At 40.7% G+C, this 23,916-nt stretch overlaps 1 protein-coding gene across 2 annotated transcripts in view; it reads right to left on the bottom strand.

Annotated features, from left to right (window-relative positions):
- The window catches only part of PXYLP1 (2-phosphoxylose phosphatase 1), a 116,675-nt gene that overhangs the window by 90,498 nt on the left and 2,261 nt on the right, over window positions 1-23,916 (bottom strand). The window lies entirely within an intron of this gene.

Genomic DNA, 23,916 nt, shown 5'->3' with positions numbered 1-23,916 from the left:
GGGTTTGTTTGGTTTGTTGGGGTTTTTTTCCTAATGTGTTAGCTTTCTCTGCCTCATGGGAAGAGGATCAACACTGGTCCTACTCTGAGATGAAAGTGTTTCGACACAAAGAACTGGGCATCACACCTGAATTAAGCAAGTCACTTCAATGAGCATCACTGTGCAGAGTGCTAAATGCACGCTGGCTACTCTGGTGAGCTATTGCAACTGCGAGGCCAACTTCAGTAACGCAGCAGCTGAACACCACAACCACAGCACCTGGGGATGCTGGAAACTATTGCAAAGGAAGCTAAGAAGGCTCAGGGGTTGCACACACACCTTGTTTGTCTCAGTGTCCAAAGTTTGGTAGTTGTTTTCATTCATACCATTTATGCAACTGTATATATTCTGGAAGGAGACTTGAAAAGAGAACCTGTCCCAAAGCTAAACAGACTTTCTGATTTCTAGCAGAACAGAGCAGGGAACTGGAGTGAAAAAATTCTCTTAAAAATGTAACTGAAATAATACCATTCTTCCCATACCTACTTTCTATCAAGGGTTGCTTTCTTTCCCAATCTGGTGGCCAGGTAATGCCATCACAGAAGCACATTTTGTGCACAAAGTGCCTTTGTGATATAAATAAAACCAGGTATTGGTGAGAGTAGATTATACCAGAAAGCAGAACTGCTGTTGTCAGAGCAACATCCGTGTGCCCTTGGGCTCAGTGAAGCATGGGTCTTACTTTGTTAACACTTTGAGAACCAGCTACACTATTACATTTCCTTCCCTTTTTGGTCAGCAAACAGCACCACCATACACACCGCCCTCAACATTACCAACCTATTCCTCTCTGCCTATTCCCCACAGAACTGAAGGGAAATAGCACAAGTTGCGGATCTTTGAATCACCAAAATGAATCTTTTTCCTTGCCTTGCTATTAACTCATTCCAAGAGCTGAGCAAGCCCAGCAGATCTCAGGCTGAGTCAAGGGAAGTTTTCAATAAGCGGTTGCATCTGCCTCAGTTCATATGCCTCTAGTTAAACACCTGCAATAACACCTGTAAATGCTGGTGTTAATCCGAGTGAAGGCAAACAATTTATGTAGTTTTGCTTTATGTTTTCAGATGTTTGGAAACTCGTGCTGTGAGGCATGTTTTGGGTCAGAAATTGGTCAGTGTAAGCTCTGTGAATACAAACGCCTGATTTCAAATGGTTCTTCTAGGCTATCCTGTTTTGCAGAAAGGGGAGGGTCAAAGCTAAGTTGTGAGCAGCTGAAAGTAATTCCATTTATGCATTTGCAAATATTTATTCATCCTCTATGACAAGATGAGTAAGTAGGTTGAGCCTACTCAGTCTTGCCAATTACATTTGTCCTAAAGTATTCTTGGTCCATTTAACTGCGACCATGGCCGATCTGCTTAGATACAGTATCACAGAGACTAGCATAAAGCTGCACCATGAGGTCGCCCAGGATGTAGGCACACATATTTCTCTATTTCACCCACTCCCACCCAGTGTACGCAGCCCCCTCTGGTGATGAAGCCTCATAAGCTTCAATCCTATCTCCTCCTGAGATGCAACAAATATCTACATTAACATTGGCATTATCCTAAACGCTGGCAGAGTGATTTTTTGCTCAGTCCACACTTTCCAGAGACTAGGGACTCTTCTGCATCCCAAATTGTATTGTAAAATGATTCTGTTCTCCATGACCAGTGTAATCCTGTTTTAAAACAGATTATGAACTTCCATCTCTGATGCAAATGCTTCACGTTTGATGTTGATAACCCTTGGACAGCACTTTTAGATGCAGTTTTAACTGTTGCAGCTAACTGGAAAGCTCTCATGACCAACTGAGCACTATTGCACTGGGATCTGAATGCAAGACCTAGCCCATTTCAGCTATGTTTCACATTCAAACAGGCTTGTTCGTTTGTCCTGTCTCTCTGAGGAAGCAGAATCCCTCCCTGCCCGCAGAGTTATCCTACAGACTTTTCAAATGGGATGAGGTGATAAAGGAAGAGATCAGAACAGCCGTTGAAGCTACACCCAGCATTAGTGATCAGCTGCTGTCTGCATGCCCCATGTCATGAGGGGATATCCAAGACAACATTTCACCTCTAGAGGCAAAAGAACCAGGCAAACAGGAAGCCTTGTACACACCTGGCATAAAATCTGTATTTGTCTGAAGTATTGCTAGCTTATGAACTGCCTTTTTGTTTTCCTTCCTAATGACTCAAATAAGCTTGGTTGGCAGAAGTGATATGGACCTTTTTTCCTATGCTGCCATGCACATTTTTAACTCTTCCATTTGAGAAGCACTTGAGAAACTGAGCTCCATGGTTTAAACAAACAGAATGTGAGCGACTACAACTGCTGCTTGGGTGAGTGTGGATTTGGCACCCTGGCAGACAGTGTTACAGACAGCTACCCCAGACATCTGTGCCGACACACCTCATCATTAGAACACAGTAATCCTGCTGCTGTTGTCCTGCTCGCTGCCGTGCTGGGGCAAAGACAAGCCAAACAGTGCAATAGGTGGTTGGGACTAGAGTAGGTGAAGCACTTCAACCTCTGAGAATACAAACCAGCCCCAGGCTTCAGAAAAGCATCCATAAAGCTGCACATCATTCCTTTGTCCTTTTTTTTTTTTCTTGCTAAAAAAGTTTCATCTCATCCCAGCCACTACTAAATCTATTTGATGTTTGAACCTCTATGTGACATCTAATTATTCTGATATTAAGTTTACATTGTTGGAGCCAAAATCTGCAGAAAAACATGGGTAGCATATGAATGGAAGCTTTCTAAGCAGTCATTATTTGGAAAATGACATCTCTGATCCAGATTTCTTTATGACTCACATAACAGGGGTTATATAATTTGTTACTAATATTAGAAATGAACTGTGGGATTATTTAAAAAACTGCCTGTTTCCATCTTTACATAATCTGTTAGACTAACAGAGGGTGTGTATTTTTTCAAATTTGTGTCTAATGCTTATGAAATTGTCCTGGTTTCAGCTGGGATAGAGTTAATTTTCTTCCTAGTAGCTGGTACAGGGCTGTGTTTTGGATTTAGGATGAGAACAATGTTGATAACACACCGATCTTTTAGTTGTTGCTGAGCAGTGCTTACACTAGTCAAGGACTTCTCAGCTTCCCATGCTCTACCGACTGAGAAGGCTGGAGGTGCACAAGAAGCTGGGAGGGGGCACAGCCAGGACAGCTGACCCCAACTGGCCAAAGGGACATTCCATACCATGGGACGTCATGCTCGATATAGAAACTGGGGGGAGTTGGCCGGGGGGTGGTGATCGCTGCTCGGGGACTGGCTGGGCATCGGTCGGCGGGTGGTGAGCGGTTATATCACTTGTTTTTTTCCTGGGTTTTGTTCCTCTCTCTCTCTTTTGTTGTTTTCCTTTTCATTACAATTTATTATTATATTTAATTTTATTTCAATTATTAAACTGTTCTTATCTCAACCCACAAGTTTTCTTACTTTTGCCCTTCCGATTCTCTCCCCCTTCCCAGCGGCAGGGGGGAGGGTGAGCAAGCGGCTGGGTGGTGCTTGGCTGGGCTTAAACCACGACAGAAATATACAAATTCCATTTCATATATACTGTTATATCAAAGCCCCATGAAGTCAGCAGAAACAATCCTGTTGACTACAGGGGCTCCAGATGGACTGCAGACAGCACAGTTTTCAAGCCCTTTCAAAGGGACCTTTGCTGGAGCAAAGAAGGAATATAGATGAAACTACTGTTTTTCCAGATTATAATGTGCATTATGTCTCAGATTTTACAAAATATGCTGTCAAATAGCTTGTGCCTATCCACATATTTAGTCATCAGCAGAAACAAGTAGCAACTTTCCAAAAGCTACACTGTTGTTAGGCCCTCAAGATAAGATCTGCTTAGTGGTGGTAGTAGTAGAAATAGTATAGTAGTAGTAAGTTTTTAATTACCTGATGCATATTTAGTAGATAGAAGGTACTGTTACAATGCTTTTGTAGCTACCTGCCCAACACGTGCCTTACACACCAGTCTCGGGCACGGTGGTGTTTCTGGTTGTTCTATTCACCCCAGTGCTGAGGAGCCTCGAAACGTACCATCTTGTGCTTTTCACTGCCTTCCCCAGCATTGCTGCTAATAACAGAAATGGCTGTTTGTCACTAAATGATTTTTAACGCATTTATAAAACACATAATTGCATTACTGCTTTTAAAAGGGCTACAGTTTTCAGCTCTGCCTTGCTGGAAGGCAGCATGAAAGCCTAACACTTAATAAAGCACGTCCTTGTCTGCTTCTAGTCAAATACATCTCTGCTACAACAAATTAGTTTTAGGCCCTTTCTACCACAGGTTGGGCCTGCTTCCAGCTGAAACTGGGTTCAAAGGGAACTGGTAAGCACAGTTCGGAGCTTGGCAGATAGTAACTTGAAAGCAAGATGGAAGACAAGGAAGTGAAACAGGCCAAGGGTGGCAAATGTACATTACAATTAAATAACAGTTAGCATCAGCCAAAGCAATTATGTGGGTGTCTTTATGCCGGTTGGTTTTTAAGCATTCAGGATCAACTACCATGTTCCACACATGTTGTTGTGGATCCGCTTGCTTTGACAGGAAGCTGCAAGGACTTTGATAACTGGCTGAAAAAGAGAACGTTTCCAGTACAAGTTCTGCTTTGCCTTATCACGAGTTGTCAATGCAACAATTTTCTTGAGAGCTGTGGCATGTCAGATAGGAGGCTGAACACAAAGGCCAAATCCAAATCCTGCTACGTATAAAAAAGGAAGGGAAGCCTACATTATGGCTTTAATATTATTTCTGGCCTGAACTAGGACTTCTAGATTCCCATTTTGCAATTCTTTTAAGACCTCATAATTCCCCATAACCTCTATATGCTTTTCCTAGATAAGCTCAAAGATGTATCTCCTGCTGAGAAATGTACAATCTAACCTCAGAATGAAATACAAGCTTTCCATAAAGATGCAATCAAACTCTTAAGGGAACTCACCACACCACAGGGCAATCAAATCCAAGTGCTCAATCTTAATCTTAACTTCATCTGTATCAGACTCAGAACACTGCTTCCTTCACCTCTTATTTTTCTAGGCAGACCTTACAATAACTCTTTCTCTCTCCCCTCTTTTATTCACAGCAGTGATATTTTCAGCGAAGCTTTTCCCAATGCAGATGAAAGCACTGGGCTTGTTTTACACCACTACCAAGGATTTTCCTCTCAAGAATATCAGCAGGCTGATAATACTAGCAAATCCAAAGTTCAAACAACTGTCTCCATAGCATTGTAGTTCTCCATAAATTCCTTTTTGTTCTTGAAATCAAACAAGCTAACCAAAACAAAGCCTCTAGCCACTCATTGCATTGAAGACTTCTCCATTTGCTCTGAGTTTTACTTGTTCTCAGGATTTTCAGCTAAGGAAAATGATCTCCCATATGGGCCACGGCTCCATAAAACAAGTTCTCTTTGTTTTAAAATTTTTAAGTTCTCCCACTGCTTTCCATTAAAAAAATATTTTATCTTGCATAAAAATCATTTCATATCTTATATGAAACAATTCATACAAGAATCATTTGCCAATAAAAAATAAACCACTGAAAGAAAGTGGAAGTACTCAATGCTCATGAACAAAAAACCCAAGCAATAACACAGCATCTTGGGATTCAAGCTGCCTGACTTTCCATCCATCCACTACTTGACATTTTCTCTCTCCCTGCTTGTGTTATAGAGGTTATAACCAGAGGCTACCAAACTTCAGCCAAGCTAGCCTCTTCCTTGTCATGTGTTCTGGCATTTCTGTCACTTAGAAATGACTACAGACTATAAAGGTTTGGGGTTCTCAGCAGGGGTAGTACTTGCAGAGAAAAACTGCCTTTTAGAAAAGCAACGCGGCACAGATAGTACATAACAAATGTGCTGTGACGTCACGGCAATGACTGTGTGCGGCTAGGAGAGGGGAAGGTGGCAAGGGTGGGGAAAAAAATCCAGAATCAATCTTTTCTCAATGTCCTCCTGAAACACCTACCAAGTTTGGTACCTTCTTTCTCTGAATTAATACAGGGCTGAACTGTAACTACGCCGCCTGTCCAGCAGAGCAGCGTAGCGACCTCTCCCATGTTGCTGTGCACTCTTCTCCCAAAGCGAGGAAGTAACTGACTGCCAAGTGTGGGGCAGAGTCTCCAAGCACCCACCTGTCCTCCGCTCAGATGCTCCCCATGGAGAATGGCTGGTGAGTCATAGCATGGCCACAGTCAGCAGCCAGCTAGAAGAACAAAAAGACAGGAAGGGGAAAAGTCTTAGCTCATCTGTCTTATCTTCTTGGAAGGGCAAGCTGGGAGCCTGTGTTTAATAGGGTTTTAAATATTTCTTGGGAAAGTAGAACCTTTTAACTGAACCTAAGCCTTATGGATTTTGCTGATAACAAAAATAGTTTTTCACATTCTTAATTCTTCAAAGTACATCTCAATATAACTAATGGTACAGCGCTAATCCTCCTCTCCCTTGGCGTTCATACCCATCAGAGATTTATTGACAGTGTATTTACATTCAGTACTGCACTACAACTTAGCCAAACTCGGACTTAGCTCTTTATTATTCCTTACTATCCTGTAAGAATTATAGTAAGAATATCTACTTTTAGATTTAAATTTCCAAATATCAGACTGGCAGTTTTAATAGCACAATTACAGATCACTAAGGCTTTGTTTTGCTAGGTTTATATATATCATAAATTCAGGCATCCTGGATGCAAATGCATGCCTGCAAAAATAAAAGTTTATCACAACCTAGTCTTGTATATTTTGATGAAAGTTTGGAGACACACCTTTAATGCTGATCAATGTGCATGTCTAACTATTTAAGTGCCCATAGTATGTCTCATTCAAAATGCATGTTTTATAGGACTTTATAAAAAGGGCATCAAGCGATAGAAGGAAAGGTAGAAACTGGCTGCCTTTGCTCTGAACCTTCAGGAATAACTCACCACGCCTTCCCCAAAAGCATCTGTATAGTTACGGCTTTGGGGTCAGCAGATGTGTTTGAACCACTTTCTTAAAGCTTACTAGTAGGAATAAGCTTACTAGTAGGAATGTTTTAAAAAGGAAAATGGGAAAAATACCCTATGCACTGAGCTATTCTCTTATGATATAGCCACACATTGATACTGCTGTTGCAATATGCAGGTATCTACTTCCACTACAGACAATAACTTAAGTAAATTAATATTACGATAAAAACAAGAGTTCATGCAGTTATTGAACTGTAACAGTAGAGAGCAGCCACTTCACAGTTTCACTGCAGCTTTCTCCACGGTCTGGATTGTGGCTAGCATAGAGTTAAAACAAGGAGTGTGGACAGAGCTTTAAGCACTAGAAAGCCAGTTTGCACTGCTAATTCATTTGGGGACTCCACAGGAACAGTTCCATCTTCTGCTATAACATGTTAATATAAATGGATGTATCAGACATTAAACATAATCTGTGCACTTGCCGTAGGCAGTTCCACTTGCGGGGCTCTAACAGAAATATTATTACAACAGGACTCCTTTTGCTCCAAACCTTGCCTCTGTCACTGACTAGACACAGGAACAAGAAGCCTTCTTGCTTTGCATACTTGGCGTGAGTTTGGAGGAAGGGACAGACAGGAAGAGAAGAAACATCAGTGCAGAGATAGGAAGGCTTTTATTGGCTTAGCACTTACAAAAATACAGCCTGTCTCTTTGCTCCTGGCGGGAGGCTGCGGAATAAGAGTTTCTGCCAACCTCTGTACAATCAGTAAGTTTCCACTCTCTAGCAGCATGAACATGCATTTTTGCCTCCAGGAGGAATGTGAGAGCATCATGTGAATAGGAGTGGTGCAGAGTCCAAAGGGCTCCAGCAGACAAACAGTCACTGATATTGATGACAGCAACATACCTAGATAAGTTGAAAACATCATTGAAAGGAAAAGGATTTTGCCTATCAAGGCAAATATGAGAAAGGGAACTATTGTCAATTACAACCGCTCCAGTTCCAGGTCATGGAAGCACTCTGCACTGAACCACTTTTTTGAATCCAGCTGGTTTTATCTGAGAGTAAATGCCAAGGAAGGAGGACAGGCAGTGTCAGGCCTGAGCTTAGCTGTCCCACTTCTCCCTGAATTTTCTGTGAATTTAGAACCTCCTAAAAGCTGTCCTCCTCCTCTTGCGTAATATTTAATAACCCCTTTGCTTTTCTGTATGGCAAAACTGAAAGTTAACTGGTTAGACTCCCTGCATAACATCTAATCCTCAGTATCACATTCTCATTTTTTTTATGCTACAGCTTCTGAAAATGATATGAAATGGTTGTGGCAGCCACTGCAGTCTGTCTTGAACCAGCTATAGCTTTTTAATTTCCTGCACTGTAGTTCCTATAGGAGCAAGAAGCTTTCAGCAATACCAGACACAAAGTCTTGTCCAGCAGAACTGGTCTTACAGGAGATGGCTCAGCTAAGCTGCTCTATGGCATGGTAAGTATTTCACATACTTTGCCAAACGTATATTTCATATACAAATGCCAAATGCATTTCTGGGTGATAACTGAATTATTCCAAAGGTTACCACTCATTTCCTTCTGAAGTTCATCTTAAATATTTGACAGCATTAGCAATATCATTCTAACCTGCTAGCCTGAAGCACTGCTAGTGAGAAGCAAGCTTTACCTCTGTAAGCATTCCCTGATGCCCACAACGAACTGCTACCATAGTATTGTAAAAAGGCCATTTTGGCCTTGTTTCTCGAACACCCCCTCCATAACTGAAGACAAATAACTGGGCACTCTGGTGGTGATTTGAAAGCCTCTCATCAGCCGTGAATACTCCACCTCTAATGGTGTTACTGACTTGACTAATTGTGGTGAATGCCATCACACTTGACTGATGACATTGCTGCTTTTAAAGACCCTGGGGTTAAACTGCTGAGCAAGATTTTTGTGGCAATGCCAACATGAGTTTCATGTAGGTCCCTCTAACTGAATATAGATGGTTTAGCATCTCACCAGCACATGTTAGGACAGGAAGAAAGGTGGCTAAGGTTCAGCTCTGTCGAAATGGAGGCACATAGTTTGGTATAATGAAAGCTCTAATAAGAATCACAGTGGTGTTCCCTCAGCTACTGGAGTTTACTAACTATCCACAGTGCCTCTTTCCCTCCATATATAACATAAAGACTGCAAGGGCTTGTTTCTGTTCTGGGCCTTGCCCTAGTTATCTGTGATTAAAAACTGAAGAGCTACCTCACACTTTATGTGGGGTGATAGTGCACATATTGGAAACTGTGGGCGGCAACAAACTAAGCAGCCAGTCTATGGAGAGGTGTTATGCAGGAGCGTGCTACATTGGTGCTACCAGCATTCTCTGCTATCAGTGTCTGCACACTCACAAAAGGACAGAGTCACTTCCAAAGTAAAGAGCTAGTTTCTCCCACTGCCCCTATGAAGTTTGATCACTTAGTTGACCTTCAGAGTATAGTTCTGTCAAACATATTTCTGCTGAAGCATTCAAGGAGGACTGCAGATGACGTAACTGCTGACTGCAAATCTCCAAGTTGCTTGAATTCAACTACATCCTTAAGCACAATTAAAAACTCCCATGACATTGTGGCAAATCTGTTGGAATACATTTAGGCTCGGTATTTTGAAGATGTTTCTTACTCTGCATCTAGTAGCTCTAGTTGCTCTGCCTTTCTCATCCTTCTGGGCAGGCTCCAAGCAGGGGGGCTTGCTGCTGGTGCAACAGCTACTCAGCTCAGCTACCAGGAAGGTCAAGTGGGACCAAATATGACAGCTCTTCTAGCTCCTACTGTCACTGCAGGACCACAGCAGTAACAAAAAGGAAGCCAAAAGGGTAGAAAGCAAGAATAGAGATAGGTGCCAAAATATCAGGTGTTCAGCCTCCTATTTTTCTGTTACAGGCTGGAGTAAAGGGAATCATATCTTTTGGGTAAGTACCTTTCTACCAGCTCTTCCTGAAGTAGGCAGAACTTCATGTATCTAGAGAACTTACAGTAAAGCGTCTATCTAATATTAGGTAATTTAAACAATGCTCGACACATCCTGATTAGAAATCAAGTGAGCTAATCTACCACAGGGGTAATGCAGCACTGTATCTGGTCTCTTATCCTCAGAAGTACTTAATAAATCATGTTACAGGATATAGTGAAAAAAACAGTCTAGCTGGCTGGTTCTCTAGGACAACACTGCAATAGAAGGAAGGACCCCTACACCTCCCAAATCATCTAACACACCCAGTGTGTGATGTCACATAGCAGAATCTGTATTCTCGTATTTGTTCATTGGTCGTTGTTTCTAGTAGGGCTGTGGCTGGAAGGACGTGCACAGCTAAACTGGGACACCATTACCTAATTCATCTTCCTGAATTGTGCCTCCACTCACTAATAGGCTAGGTATGCTAATATTTACAGCCCACCTCAAATCATTTTCAACCTCTTATCTAGCCAGTAAGTTTTCTTGAAGATGTTCTACAATACAATACAAGCAGGATCCCTCAGCCTATAGGATCCCTTGCTTTCAAGAATTGCTTTTGTTGATAGCATTAATACCTATCCCTTGCAGACTAGTCTTAGCCAAGACAATATGGCCTGCTTTTTAGCAGTGCCAGTTATCTGCAGCTCTTCGATTTCAGCTTGAATTGAAGATATGTTTAGTACTTCCAAAGACTAACATCTCTTCAAGAAAGTGCGTGTGATACATAATGGAGAAAGAAAAACAAATTATAGATCATATGTATGTGATTTGTTCTAGGATGAATTAGAAAAGATAAAACAGCTGTCTTCAAATGTTATATTCTTTTTAAAATTCACTTTGGAAATGACTGAATAGCCTAGGAATGGAAGCTTTACAATTATGATTACTGACAACATTTGGCTTTGTAAACTTTACTGTCTTCTCCCTCATCTGAAATTCTCTGTGCTTGCTTTAATCCCAGCAGTGATTTTTCTTACTTACAAAAGGAAGAAATAGTAGTCTGGTACCTTAGACTGACTGTAACGGGGGGGGGGGGGGGGGGGGGCAGGTGTTAGGAAGATCCATATATCTATCTATCTGCAAATTACCTTTGGTGCATTCACTCAGCCTTCGACAGTTCCCAGCTGTATGCACTCTGGAGCTCAGTTCTCCACAGCACTGTTCTAATTTTACGTTGGCATAAGAGGCTGTTAATAGGGCTGAAACATGAACAAATCTTTTTAGTCCCATTGTCTCCAAAAAGGCAAAAGATTAAAGAAGGAACTTATAACAGAGAATAACAATCTGAACACTTACTTTAAAAAAAAAAATCTACTTTAACTCACACTGAAGACAGCACTCCTTTTACATATGTTGGATATGAGATGGCATGTACTCTAGCTGTCCTGGGTAATACTGGCACTCCCTGATCTGCCTGCCTATAGCCCTGACCAGTGTCCAAGGGTACTGCTGACTGGAATCAGAGCACTGTTGAATAAACCTTCTTCCCTCCACTTGAGGCTACAGCAAGCAAGCAGGAGCCTGGCTGGTGACTGTTCTCTGCTTTCCTGCCTCTGCAACTCTTCGGTGCTCTGATTAATCTAGGGGAGAAAAGAAGGCCCCACAAATAATGAATTCGTCCTCACATTCAGCCGATCCTGGAGGCTCAGCACGGCAGCAGCTCTAATCTCATTTTGCAGAGCTTTTCAGTGCTGCCCCAAGTGAGAGAGGAAATGAACGTGGCACCTCTTTTCACACTAGACTTTTCTAGGTGGTGGCAAGGTGCCATTGGTTTGGGGGAGAAGGAGGAATGTGGCACTGCCACCACCAGTTTGGGAAAGAGACCGCATGCACAAGTCATACAATATTCTTGAATTCAGACTGCTGACTGGAATAATCTCCAAGTACTTCTTCACTATTTACTGCTTTATAGACTTCAATGCAAGAAAAACTCCATTATAGTCAGAAAGTTAACACAAAAACAACCAATCACCCATACAATCCAAGTGAATTTATCTACAGATCCAGACATCTCTGTATGAATAACCTTTGGTATCATTCACTCAGCCTTATTCCTGACTGTAGCTCTGTACACAAACCTCCCTCTTGGGTATGGAAACATATGTGACTCCATCTGTCTCACAGCTGGCTATGCCTTCTTGCATAATAATTGAGCAGTATCAAAAACAATGTAAGAAATCACCATCAACTACCAGAGAGTGTTGCATTTTGGCTCACTTTTCTAATAAGATGCTTGTAAATTTTCTGAGCTACAGCCAAATGACTGCATCTGTTGTGAAGCAGAACACAACCCCATAAAGCCCCTCATGTACTTCTCTCTCCTCCACACGCCCAAGACTACAGGCCCTTAGAATCAGAACAGCCAACCTACTTTCTAGTTTTGAGGACAAACTCACTGCCAAACCACTTCTCAACAGACATTCTGATTCAGCATATACTTCACCTGTTAAACAACAGCCCCAGTGATGGCACCTCTGACTACGGGAGGCATCACTGTTTGGGGCCTATAAAACAAGGCTGGGAACCAAAATATCCCCTTTGCCCTGAAGAAAGATACACACAACAAAACCACATCTGAGCAAGATGAAACCATGGTATTTACCAAGTCTATTGGATTACAAGGCAGTGGAGGAAAAAAGGATATTTACATGAAACAGCCTGGATAATAAAGGTCAATGGATAAATATTGCAGTTTCACCCCACAGAAGAAATTATCATTGTTGACAAAGGATCTTAGGAGGTAGCAGGCTTAGGTTCCATTTAGAGCCTAAGGAACTGGAAGTGGCACATTGTTTGAGGTTTGCTCAGTTTTATTCAGATTGAAGTACTTCCTTCACACATATGTGCATCACAACCAACTTTCATTCTGAATGTTGAAGTCATGCTGATATAATTGGAACAAACACTGGAAAGTGAATGAGGTTGAAAAAATCACTTTCTGTAAGGCAGGTTTGAACATTGATGTTTTCACTCAAAATCCACACTGCTTTCTATAAAACGAGTTTGAACAGAGAAGTTTTCACTGGCCATGTCTGTGATATATTGGATATAAACAAAACCAATGATTTGGCAGCTTGCTCCAAAGCTAAATTCACACTCCCATTTAAGAAAGGAAAAGGCTATTGCACTGGAAGAAGCCTGATGTTTATCCTGCTTTTAATTGATGTCTCCATTATCTGACCTCTCAAAAAGACTACAAAAGCAAACATCACAGTACGTTTCTGACTTGTCTAATCTCTCCCTGTCCAGTCTGATCTATTGATTTCAGTTGAAGATTAGCCAACACTGAACTGTAACTGATTACATTCAGTGTGAATTAGGTTCCATGTAGAGTCTGAGGAACTGGAAGTGTCACATTGTTTGAGGATTGCTCAGTTTCATTCAAACTGAAGTATTTCCTTTACACGCACGTGCATCACCTCCAATTCAGTGTCCAAAGTCACTTGGTATAGCCAAAATCTGTGGTGTTTAGTGCCTGGCCAAAGATCATTAAAGTCAATTAAGTCAAGCCTCTATTGAGATTGCAACCCAAATTCCAGCTATTGAAGTTCTCGGAAACTGTAGCCAAAATAGTGGATATGCTTATCTGACCTGGTGAAACACAAGCCTGTCTTCTGATCACCTAATAGTTTTTTTTACAGACTGCTGCCTAATTGCATATTGTTGACATCATAGTACATGCTCCTTTGCAGCATTATACACCAGTGTTGTTTAAACATATATGAGCAACATACTGCTTAAGCAATAATTTTGTTTCCTGTAAGCAGTGACAAAAATGAGGAAAAAATTGGATCTATATTTCTAAGTTATTCTTCTATTTTTTTCCAGAACTAGGCTGAGATTGAAAATTAACTTCCACAGCAACCCATTCTGATACCACAAGCAAAACTAAGTATGTTTCTGAAGTGACATCAGCAGCTGACAGTGCTGGAAAATTCTTCATATATAAAGGTTTCAGGATATATTTGTCATCTGATTTTGAAAACACAGTTTCTCCTTTTAGAAAATCTCACTAATAACTACAAGCAGGAGAATGCAAAAAGTGCAGAAGAGAACAGTTTTCAATGAGTATATGTTAATATTTGCCATGATGTATCAACAACCCTTTGTTAGTTCCTCTATATGCTGTCTTTTAAAAGAAACAGAAAAAGTCAAGTCTATCATCTTCATTCACTGGCAACCCAGCAGTTTTCATAATTTATTTTCTACAGTTTTTCATTATGTTTATAGAAGAAATTTGCACATGCATAAGACAATTCATTTGCTGTTCTATGAAATTCTTAAAGGAAAAGTATCAGCACATCCTCAGATCCCCAGTCCTTTCTAATATGTGACTAAGTCACAGGAAAAAAAAAAGTGTCTTGGACTCACTCCAGGATGGCATTCTTAAAGGCAACTCACAGAATTAGGAAGCAAAAATCCCATCTGTTCACACTAAATATAAGTTAGGTGAAATTGAAAGTCTCACTTCTAACATTTAACATATGTTCAGATCTCAGGATTCCCACCCTCCACTCCCCCAAACAATTTAAATACATCACTGCAATTGGTTTTGGTAGCTCTCTTGCATAATATGGAATGACTGTTTCCTGTAAATGCCACATACCTTTTTTCTTGTAATGCTCACCAGTATATTTTGAACTGCTTTTCACACATATCATAGAATCATAGAATCGTAGAATCATTGAGGTTGGAAAAGACCTCTAAGATCATCGAGTCCATCCGTCAACCCAACACCACCATGCCCACTAAACCATGTCCCTAAGTGCCTCATCTACTCGTCTTTTAAATACTTCCAGGGATGGGGACTCAACCACTTCCCTGGGCAGCCTCTTCCAATGTTTAACCACTCTTTCAGTAAAGAAATTTTTCCTCACGTCCAATCTAAACCTCCCCTGGTGCAAATTGAGGCCATTTCCTCTTGTCCTATCGCTTGTTACTTGGGAGAAGAGACCGACCCCCACCTCGCTACAACCTCCTTTCAGGGAGTTGTAGAGAGCGATGAGGTCTCCCCTCAGCCTCCTTTTCTCCAGGCTAAACAACCCCAGTTCCCTCAGCCGCTCCTCATCAGACTTGTTCTCCAGACCCCTCACCAGCCTTGTTGCCCTTCTCTGGACACGCTCCAGCACCTCAACATCCTCAACATCAACATATATTTCAAAGGCGGTTTGGACATACTTTTTATGAGGGTTACATCAATAGCTCTTTTATAGGGTCTCAGCCTGATAATTGTAGGGGAGTTGGATTATAACCTAGAGGGTTTGTTTTGTTGTTTTGGGTTTTTTTTTTTTTTGAACAACAGGCAGTGTTCTTACTGTGATAAATCCTTGTTACATGCCAAGCTCTGAGAATAATATGTTCTTAAATTAAGTGTAAGTTTACCTTAAGGAAGCAGCAGATATTATAATCTTAGGTCCAACTCACCATTAGCTTACTGTTCTGGAAATAATTGTTGCAGAATGGACAGCAACTTTTCCGCTAAACACTATGAATTCAGTTTCGTAAGAAGAAAGCCAACTACCCGAGTACTGTTGTTCAGTGCTTGTTCCTTAAAAAAACAACACTAGAAGATAAAGCCATTTAAAAGAGATCTTTACACATTGCTAAATACAAACTGCCATTTTATTATTAACATTTATCTCAGAACAAAGTCAAAATGAGAATCCGCTGTTAACATGTCCACCACCATCCAACGGATGCAGGGTCTACATATAAATTTGACAGTTACTTGAACAAAGTTTGTATGCTTCCCTCTTCATCCTCCTTCACATATCAGAATGGACCATATCCATTTCTGAGGATGATTCTAACATCCAGAATGATGACTTTCATCATTTCAGTATTCTTATTATTGACACCATAAAAATCAGTAAAAGACTGTGAAGGACAGTGGGATGGAGCAGTAAGAGCTGGGCTGCTCCCTAAGGGAAGGTTAGGGGGGAGCCGAGGACAACCACAGCACTGGCTGGGCAGCAAGCTCACCCACAGGGCGCAGTCCCACAGCACCCAAGGTGGATGATGACAACAGGTCCTGTCAACGGTCCAGTGATCGTCAGGCAAAAGCAAGGTAACAAGTCAGATCCAAGGTCAAACTGGGAAATACAAACAATAATTCATGAACAGGACTGGGAACAGGTACAACATCTGTGATATAGCTCAGGCCAAGATTGAAGGCCCAGGTTTAAGCTTAGATAAGGCTTTTGGACCCATGAGTAGGTGGTGGGTATGCCCTATAGCTGGATCCATGCCATCTCTTCTAGGACCTACTGCTGAAAACTCAAACTCATACTGGGTTCTCCAAACTTCGGCCTTTTCTCTCTGACATTCTTTCCCACCTCTAAAGAAAATAAAGTTGCAACACAGAGGCTCCTCTCACCCACTCTGTTAATTAAGTTTATACCATTATTACAGTGGGGCTGTCCCTTCCTTTCTTTGCAATGACAGGTGGTGGCTAGTAACTAGAACTTGATTTATAGCAACTGTTAGTAACTTATAAAAAAATAATTCAAAACATCTATTCTAACAGAAGACAGACATAAGCCTCAAGTTACACAGCAAACCTCCCATCAGACTCCACTTCATGTAAAAATGTGGCCAAATACCTCAGAACTTCAACCTTGTGCTCTAGTCTGGATAAAACACAGTAACAGACAAGGAATCAAACTTCTACCGATCTATCCTCAGAACTTGAAGGACAGCAGGAAACAAAGTCAGCACTGTACTACACAGCTGGATTTAGGAACATTTGAATTCTATTTGGAGATACTTGAAGCACATGTGTATTACATAATCACACACAGACTTGGCTTTGTGAACACATAATAGACTACTGCTTTGCTCACATGGCAAACTAAGATAAGATTCAAATATAACTGGAACAACATTGTGGGAAAGAATAAAGATTATATTCTTAGCCAGAAATTCTTGTCTTTTGAGAGATGGAAATTGAAAAGATTCTTTTTAAAAAGAGAGAGGGAAAATTTCACAGTATGATTAAAAATAGGGGGTTTGAAACGTAGGTCACCAAGCACGCTGTGCTATACAGAATTTCTATTTGATTTATGGGGAGAAATACATCCTGTTACACATGTTTTATCATGAAATCAAGATAATCAATGAAATTTCCTCATCACTTTATGTCATAGATAAAAATTAAATACAATTCTTCCCACCACAGTTACTAACAACCTAACTCCAAATCCAGTCAAGACTTGAAAGAATAATTTGTCAGAACCACCTCCATCAGATCTCACTGATACCACATCACAAAACCCACTGCTGTTTCCACAAGGCTGATCAGACCAAATTCATCCAAGCTGCAATTTCACCAAGGCTAAGGGACTTACAGCATGATATGAATGCAACTACTTGAGGTTTCTTGTGTCTAAACTTACAAAAAATGTGCAAAAGATTTTCCAGAGTATTTTCAAAGAACTAGGGGAAGATAACTCATTTGATTGGATTGTGTTTGATTAGAGAACAGGTTAAAAAAAAGTGAGCTTGTGCTCCACAGGAGAGGAAATAACAGCTCTGAGAAAGGAAGAGTTACTGGGGCTTTGTATCTGGGGCCGTGATCTATCCCCAGAACTTACGTGAGCCTACGTGTGTTATATAAACTCCAGAACAAGTGAGGATTTCATCTGTTTGACCTGATGCCCTGTCCCAGAGCTACCATTAATTACTCATCATAATCTTGTTAAGATGTTCTCAAAGGTCAAGTAAATCAGTATTCCCTAAAGTCTTGAATAAAATAGATTAACTTGTAAGTTTCCTTTTTTGCACTGTTAAACATCTTTTAAACTGGCATTGCTTACACTGTAAGTAGGTTCTCTCCATTTCTTGTAAGTGCCTTTTCTAGGCAAAGGAATCACTCCCACAGGTTGTTCAGGGGCAGAAAATCAACTACAATCTGATAACTTATCACCCTTGTTAAAAAAACCCAAACTTTGTGTGTCCCAGCCCCCCACCCCCTTTCTCGAAATAAATGAAGAGACTGTCAGAAGAATCTGGAACATGACAAGCCATTTCCATAGCCTACAGAAAATAATGAAGACTTCATATATTGAAAATAAAATTTGAAACAATATTTGCCTCGTTAGGATAAACAACCTATTAACAATGCTCAACATCCTCCCATTTGTAGCAGCAGCTAATCTAGCAGTTTTCATTTTAGTTACAGTTGCTACACTTCAAAATTGAGGCTCTGAGCTTTGTGTCATATGCATATCATCCAGGGTACAACCCAGGAAACAAAAACTATACTGTACAGCTATGTACCAATACTTCAAATGCATTATCTCTTGAAAAAAGCAAAACCTCCCTGCAATACTTAATTGGTTCATTAGCAACGATGAAGCTTAGCTCCCTAATGTACACCTGAGTCAGCAAATCCCTCGTCCAGGCTTCGACAAGCTAGAGAGGTAACATCTCCTCCAGATGGAAATTAATTATTAAGCCACATTTATCAAGTGAGAGCAGCAAGGTGGCTGACTCCCTAGGCAACTTCTAGTGGCCTGAAAACACTTCTATAGCCTTCATGCACATCTAAGACGGTTGGATTTGCTCAGTTGTCCAAATCAGGCTGCTTACATTAAACCGAGGGCCAACACACCACAGAGACCAACATGTGCTGCTGTGATCCCTCCTCTCCACTTACACCCAGCATCTTCCAATAAACACAACAGTGAGGTGCCGTCACTAACCACACTACTACTAAGCTCCCTGATTTTGCTTACTCCAGCTGCGCAAAACCTATGCAGTCACACATTCACCTTTTCTAAATGAGTTTCTCTTTTGCCTTTTGATGAAAAACTGCAGAGGTTCTGCTTCATTCTATTTAGGAGTGAGTAAATTTCTCAGATCTTTGAAAATTTTCACATCAGGAAACTCATTTCCAATCCACGGGACATTGTTTACGCACCGCCCTCAAAGCAAGCTAAGGTCAGAAGCCTGTGCTTTAGAGATGGGCTGAAACAGAATTGCATGATGGATTCGCATCTTTCAGAAGAGGGATGCCTTGACAGGGTAACCTACCTCATCTTCTCACAATTTGAGACTCATCTGAGCATAGGGTGCATACAGTACTTCAAATCTTCCATTCTAGACTCCAGGTGCTGTAGAAAACGACATCACGAACTCTCACTTCTCTTTCTCAACCTGAATTTATTCATGACCTCTGGTAACTCTGCTAATATTGACCTTTAGCTTACGTAGTATTTTACTTTTCTGGTCCCTGTAGTTTATTCCCTTGACATATTTATAGGCAGCCATCATATCTTGTCTTAGCCTTTATTTACCCAGTCTAAACAAACCAAATCTTTTAAGTGTTCTCTGATATGATAAGCCATCCATTTTCCAGATAACCTGAATTGCTCTTCTGTACACCTGATTCAGTTTGAATACCACTGTCTTGAAAACTGACCGCCTAAGTCATGCAGTGTTCTCCACAGCTCTCACAAGGGCCAAGTACAATAGAATTAACTACTTCCTTGTCTCTCCGTTAAGTATCTGGATGTTCCCAATTCTAAAACCCAATTTTCAACACCTAGGGCTTATACCCTCCCTAACAGGCACCTCCAGGTATTGATATGACCTATCCTGTCTTCATGCTTTGTTTGCAAACCATCCTGCCTTCTGTTCTTTCTCAGTCTTACATATAACACTCTCCCAGTCCTCATTTTCATGCTATTGATACCCCTACCCCTTTCTTAAGAACATCAGCTGGTCCTCTCTTCTTTCCCTACTTATTATCCTTTTTCCCTGTCCTCTTCTGATTTATCTTCTGGATATTTCCGACAAGATTCTGTAAGCTACAAACTTCAGATAAACAGGCATGAGCAATAGGCATACAAATGCACATGTCCTCAAGGAACAGAGGCTGCTCCATTCTCAGGAAAAAGAAGGCCTACACAAAATATAGAGGAAGTTGTTTACCACAGTCTCCCTGCTGGCTTTCTTGGTCAAAAGATTATTTCTAAATCCATCAGTGATCTGTCCAACGTTTCAGTTAAACATCTGACTTGTCTCATTCTGCTTCATTATTTGTGAAATGGAGTTAAAAATATATTCATATACAGATTGATAGAAGAGTATCACAGCATTTTTTTAATTTCTCAGAGTTAAGTGGTCAGCTTTTGCTAGGATGGAGTAGAGGTCCTCCAACTACTGTACTTTACACCATTACACCAATTCACTTCTACCATTTCAAAAGAGCAGTACACAAACACTCTTTTATTCACTTTCAGAATCAGCACACTTTATGAGCTAAAAGCATTCCTCGTAATGCCTTGCTATGACTCCAGACCCACAACTTAAAATATGCCCAACGCCTGGTAACAAAAAAACTAATCCCGTCATTTCTGCTGATGGTATTTATCACTCAAGTCTGAGTCGCACAAGTCAGAAAACTAGTTATTTATAGGACAATCTTAAGTTTTTGGGTTTTATTTGTCTAAAGTTCTTTTCTCTTCATTGAAAGGCTCTCTGAACATATTAGCAGAGAGAAAAGGAACACTGTATGTGAAAGCACAACCATCATCTCCCTCCATTTTGAACAGTTTATGGAAACAAACTAGATAAAACATCAGGAAAATGGTATTTAAAAGAAAAACAAAACTTGTCTGGATCTCATATACCAAGTACTAAAGAAACCCATCCAGTTTCTTCCCAGAGGCTTAGTTTACATCTAGATTTAACCCTTCTGCCAGGTCTTCATTAGCAGTAATGAAGCAGTTCAATTTCTCAGTGTCATTAATAAACACTAGGTCAAGCCTCATTTCTCAGCCAGACTTACAGGGAAATTAACGCTGGCTGTTTAACAAGCTGTACTTCATCCCCTCACAAATGTTGAATAAAATGACTTTTAAAAATGCACTTCATAGAACACAAAAAAGCATATGAAAACAGGAAGCCTTAGTCACCCACTCTTCCTTTTCCAAAGCACAAAACTTGTAATTTAAAGTCTCCTTTCTGACTTCCTTGTGAGATCAGCTCACTGTTTTCCCCCTTGGAGTAACACCCCACTCACACTTTGCTGCTGCCAAGCCCTAGGGCTTTACTTCACTTAGCGTACTTGTAACAAGGCCTCATCTGAGCCACAGCTGACCCTGCAGTACCAGCTACTGTTAGCCATTTTTGTCCCTCCCACCAGTTTCCTCATTTGGCTCTTAAGCAACTTCCACTGTTTAGCATTTTACCACACAGAACCACCTACAGTCTCTGCCACCTTACTTGCTAAACTGTCTCCTGCGCCTCCCTCTCCTCTTTGATCTAGGACTTTTGCACTCTGAGGCTCCAAGTTTACACTTACCTTAGGGTGGGCCCTTCCTCCACAAAGGAACTACTCCATTTTTAAGTTCTGATACAAAGCCGATAAATCCTTTATAGAAGTTGATGAAACCATGCTCAAGCAACCTCAATGGAAAACTCTTGGACACAATTCTTGCCTTTCATCTTATAATTAATCTAGCTTGTAATCCTTACCTCATGCTTTTGCAATTCTTCACCTTACAGCTGACTACTATTCACTTCAAATGAATTGACACTAAAGCAAGAAGGTAGCTGTTAAACATGCAGGTGATAAACGTGAAGGGACCCCATCAGCGCAAGGGACCACCGGAAACTGACTGGATATTAAAATCCATTCCTAACTTGCACAAAGACTGTGCAAGAAAACAAGTTCTCTGTTATTTTCACCAACAAGCCAGGGAAAATAGACTTGAACGTATATAAACCTTCAAGGCCATCTTAGTTCTCACTGATACAACTTTCATCCTACAAGATACAGGCATTTTGCTTTGCCTTCTGATGTAAAGGGTAGTTGGAGGAGGCAAGTAGCTAAGTAAGGTGCTGGGGAATACCTTTTGGACATGCCTGCTCTGTGCTATGGGAGTTATAGTGAAAGGAAGGAGAATAAATCTGGGCCCAGAAATGCTATACGTGATTGACTGAAATTAAAATCTGTTGCATTCAGATGAAGAACAAATACATCAGAAATAACATTCCTAATAATATTACTGCCGAAAGCAGCAAAAATTCAGGCGTAGCCTCCTTTTGTAATGACATCCATGAGAGGGGAACATTACGAAAGTTCAAATGCGAGGATTCCCTAATAGGATACCTTCCCAATACTTAATCCCCTGGAAACCCCAAACCCAACATCTGTGATAATGCTTCAAGAATAGACACGCCGTAACTCTGTACTAACTCTTGCCCTGCAACAGAGCAGCTGTGGGTACAAGCCCCGGAAAACTGTGCCTTTCAGCAGGCATTTTCCTTCTCCACTCCCACCTCATTCCCTGACCAGTGCACAACACAATCAATCTTATTCCTTCTGAAAGAAATAAAGGAGAACCTCGTATCTTCAGGATAGCCCATACCAAGTGCAATTACACGAAGTATTAGTTTGTGAAATTTAAAGAAAACATGCTGTGTTCTACCAAATGAAAAGTGCTCTGACGATTTCTCAAGTCACATGGGTTAAGTTCCTAGGAATAAAAAAATACTTAAAAAGGAGAACATTAAGTTAGTGGCCACAATTTTGTGAATAGTCTACATTCATTCGTTCTTCTATATGCTCTTGAAGTATTAGGAAGACTAAAGGAAGTGAATAAGAACTTAACTTTATAGTCCTGAATTCTGAGTATTCGTAATTTCTAATTCTACACATCTTATCATTCCTGAATACATGCATTTCAATGGAACACCTTAAGACATCTCCTCTAGCTTTCCGTGATGATTGGAGAGAAACAGAGCACGGTGGATGGGACGGTCATTTGAAGGCAGCATAAAAGAGGTTAGGAAACAGTATTTCCTAGGAAGAAGAAACGTGCATGCCACAGCTGTGCCTCTTACTGTGTTTTGAGCAACTTCTGTAGATTGCCTTGGTCAGGGGAAGTTGGTTTCTTTCATCTCGCTACTCAGCAGCTCAGGGCCGGCAAGTTGATAACATGTTGTGCTTCATGAGGCCTTGAAAGTGTGGCTGGCCTCTGCCTCCAGCTCACGGGAGCACCGCAGGCTGTACACAGCATGCCTTATTCACGTGAGATCCCCTGAGCTGGGGCCTTAGGTGAGCTCCCTCACTGCCTTCTGTTCCTCAACCGCAGTTCTCTAATCATCAACATGAAAGGGGTTTTGGTTCTGGGTTTGGTTTTTTTCATTCACACCAACTTGAGGAATTTGTCAGAAACTGAAGGATCCTACCTACTTTTCAAGTCCCCCAGGAATACAAAATTCCCTCTCTCCACATGAGGATGTAATACATACATCCATTACAGCATGATATCAATAAATAATTTTATCCCACAGCAGGAGAATTTCATTGGAGAAAGAAGTGGATTAAAATAGTTCAGAATCAAAATTCCCAACTGAATAAACCCTGTTTTCACATTTCTTGAAGGGAGAAAATATATTTCTGTGAGCTTGGTCAGGAAAAGGAATAATGTATCACTTCAATAAACAGAGCATCTAAAGAATGTTAAATATTTTAAAATAGGTAGTTTAGTATAAATATTATTTCACAGGGGAATTGTTTTCTATTGTTTTATGAGGGTTAACCTTGGCACTGGCAAAAGATAGCAAGTGCTTGTTTAAAGAACACTAAAGCGCAAAGCAAGCCATGACTACACTAAATCTATGTTTCAAATGCAGAGTTATGATCTCATTATGTACATTTTAAACTTGTGTAATGTGGTCATATAAATATTAGAATAGCGGGTCATTACAACCCTAATAAAAGCAAGAATCCAACACAGTAGTTCAGAATAGAAAGACAAATGCAATTTTTAGAAACCTAATTGAAAAATAGCAGCAGAAATTCTGCTACATGGGAAAAATATATTATCCCACCTTAAGCTGCCATAAAAGAGCAGGAAAAAAAATAGCTGTATCAGGAAAGGTAGGAAAGTTGTTCTACTGCTC

The sequence above is a fragment of the Aptenodytes patagonicus genome, chromosome 6, assembly GCF_965638725.1.
Source record: "Aptenodytes patagonicus chromosome 6, bAptPat1.pri.cur, whole genome shotgun sequence".
In the NCBI taxonomy this organism is placed as follows: domain Eukaryota; kingdom Metazoa; phylum Chordata; class Aves; order Sphenisciformes; family Spheniscidae; genus Aptenodytes; species Aptenodytes patagonicus.
The sequence above is the reverse complement of the archived record's forward strand: the minus strand, read 5'-3'. Positions and strand labels throughout refer to the sequence as shown.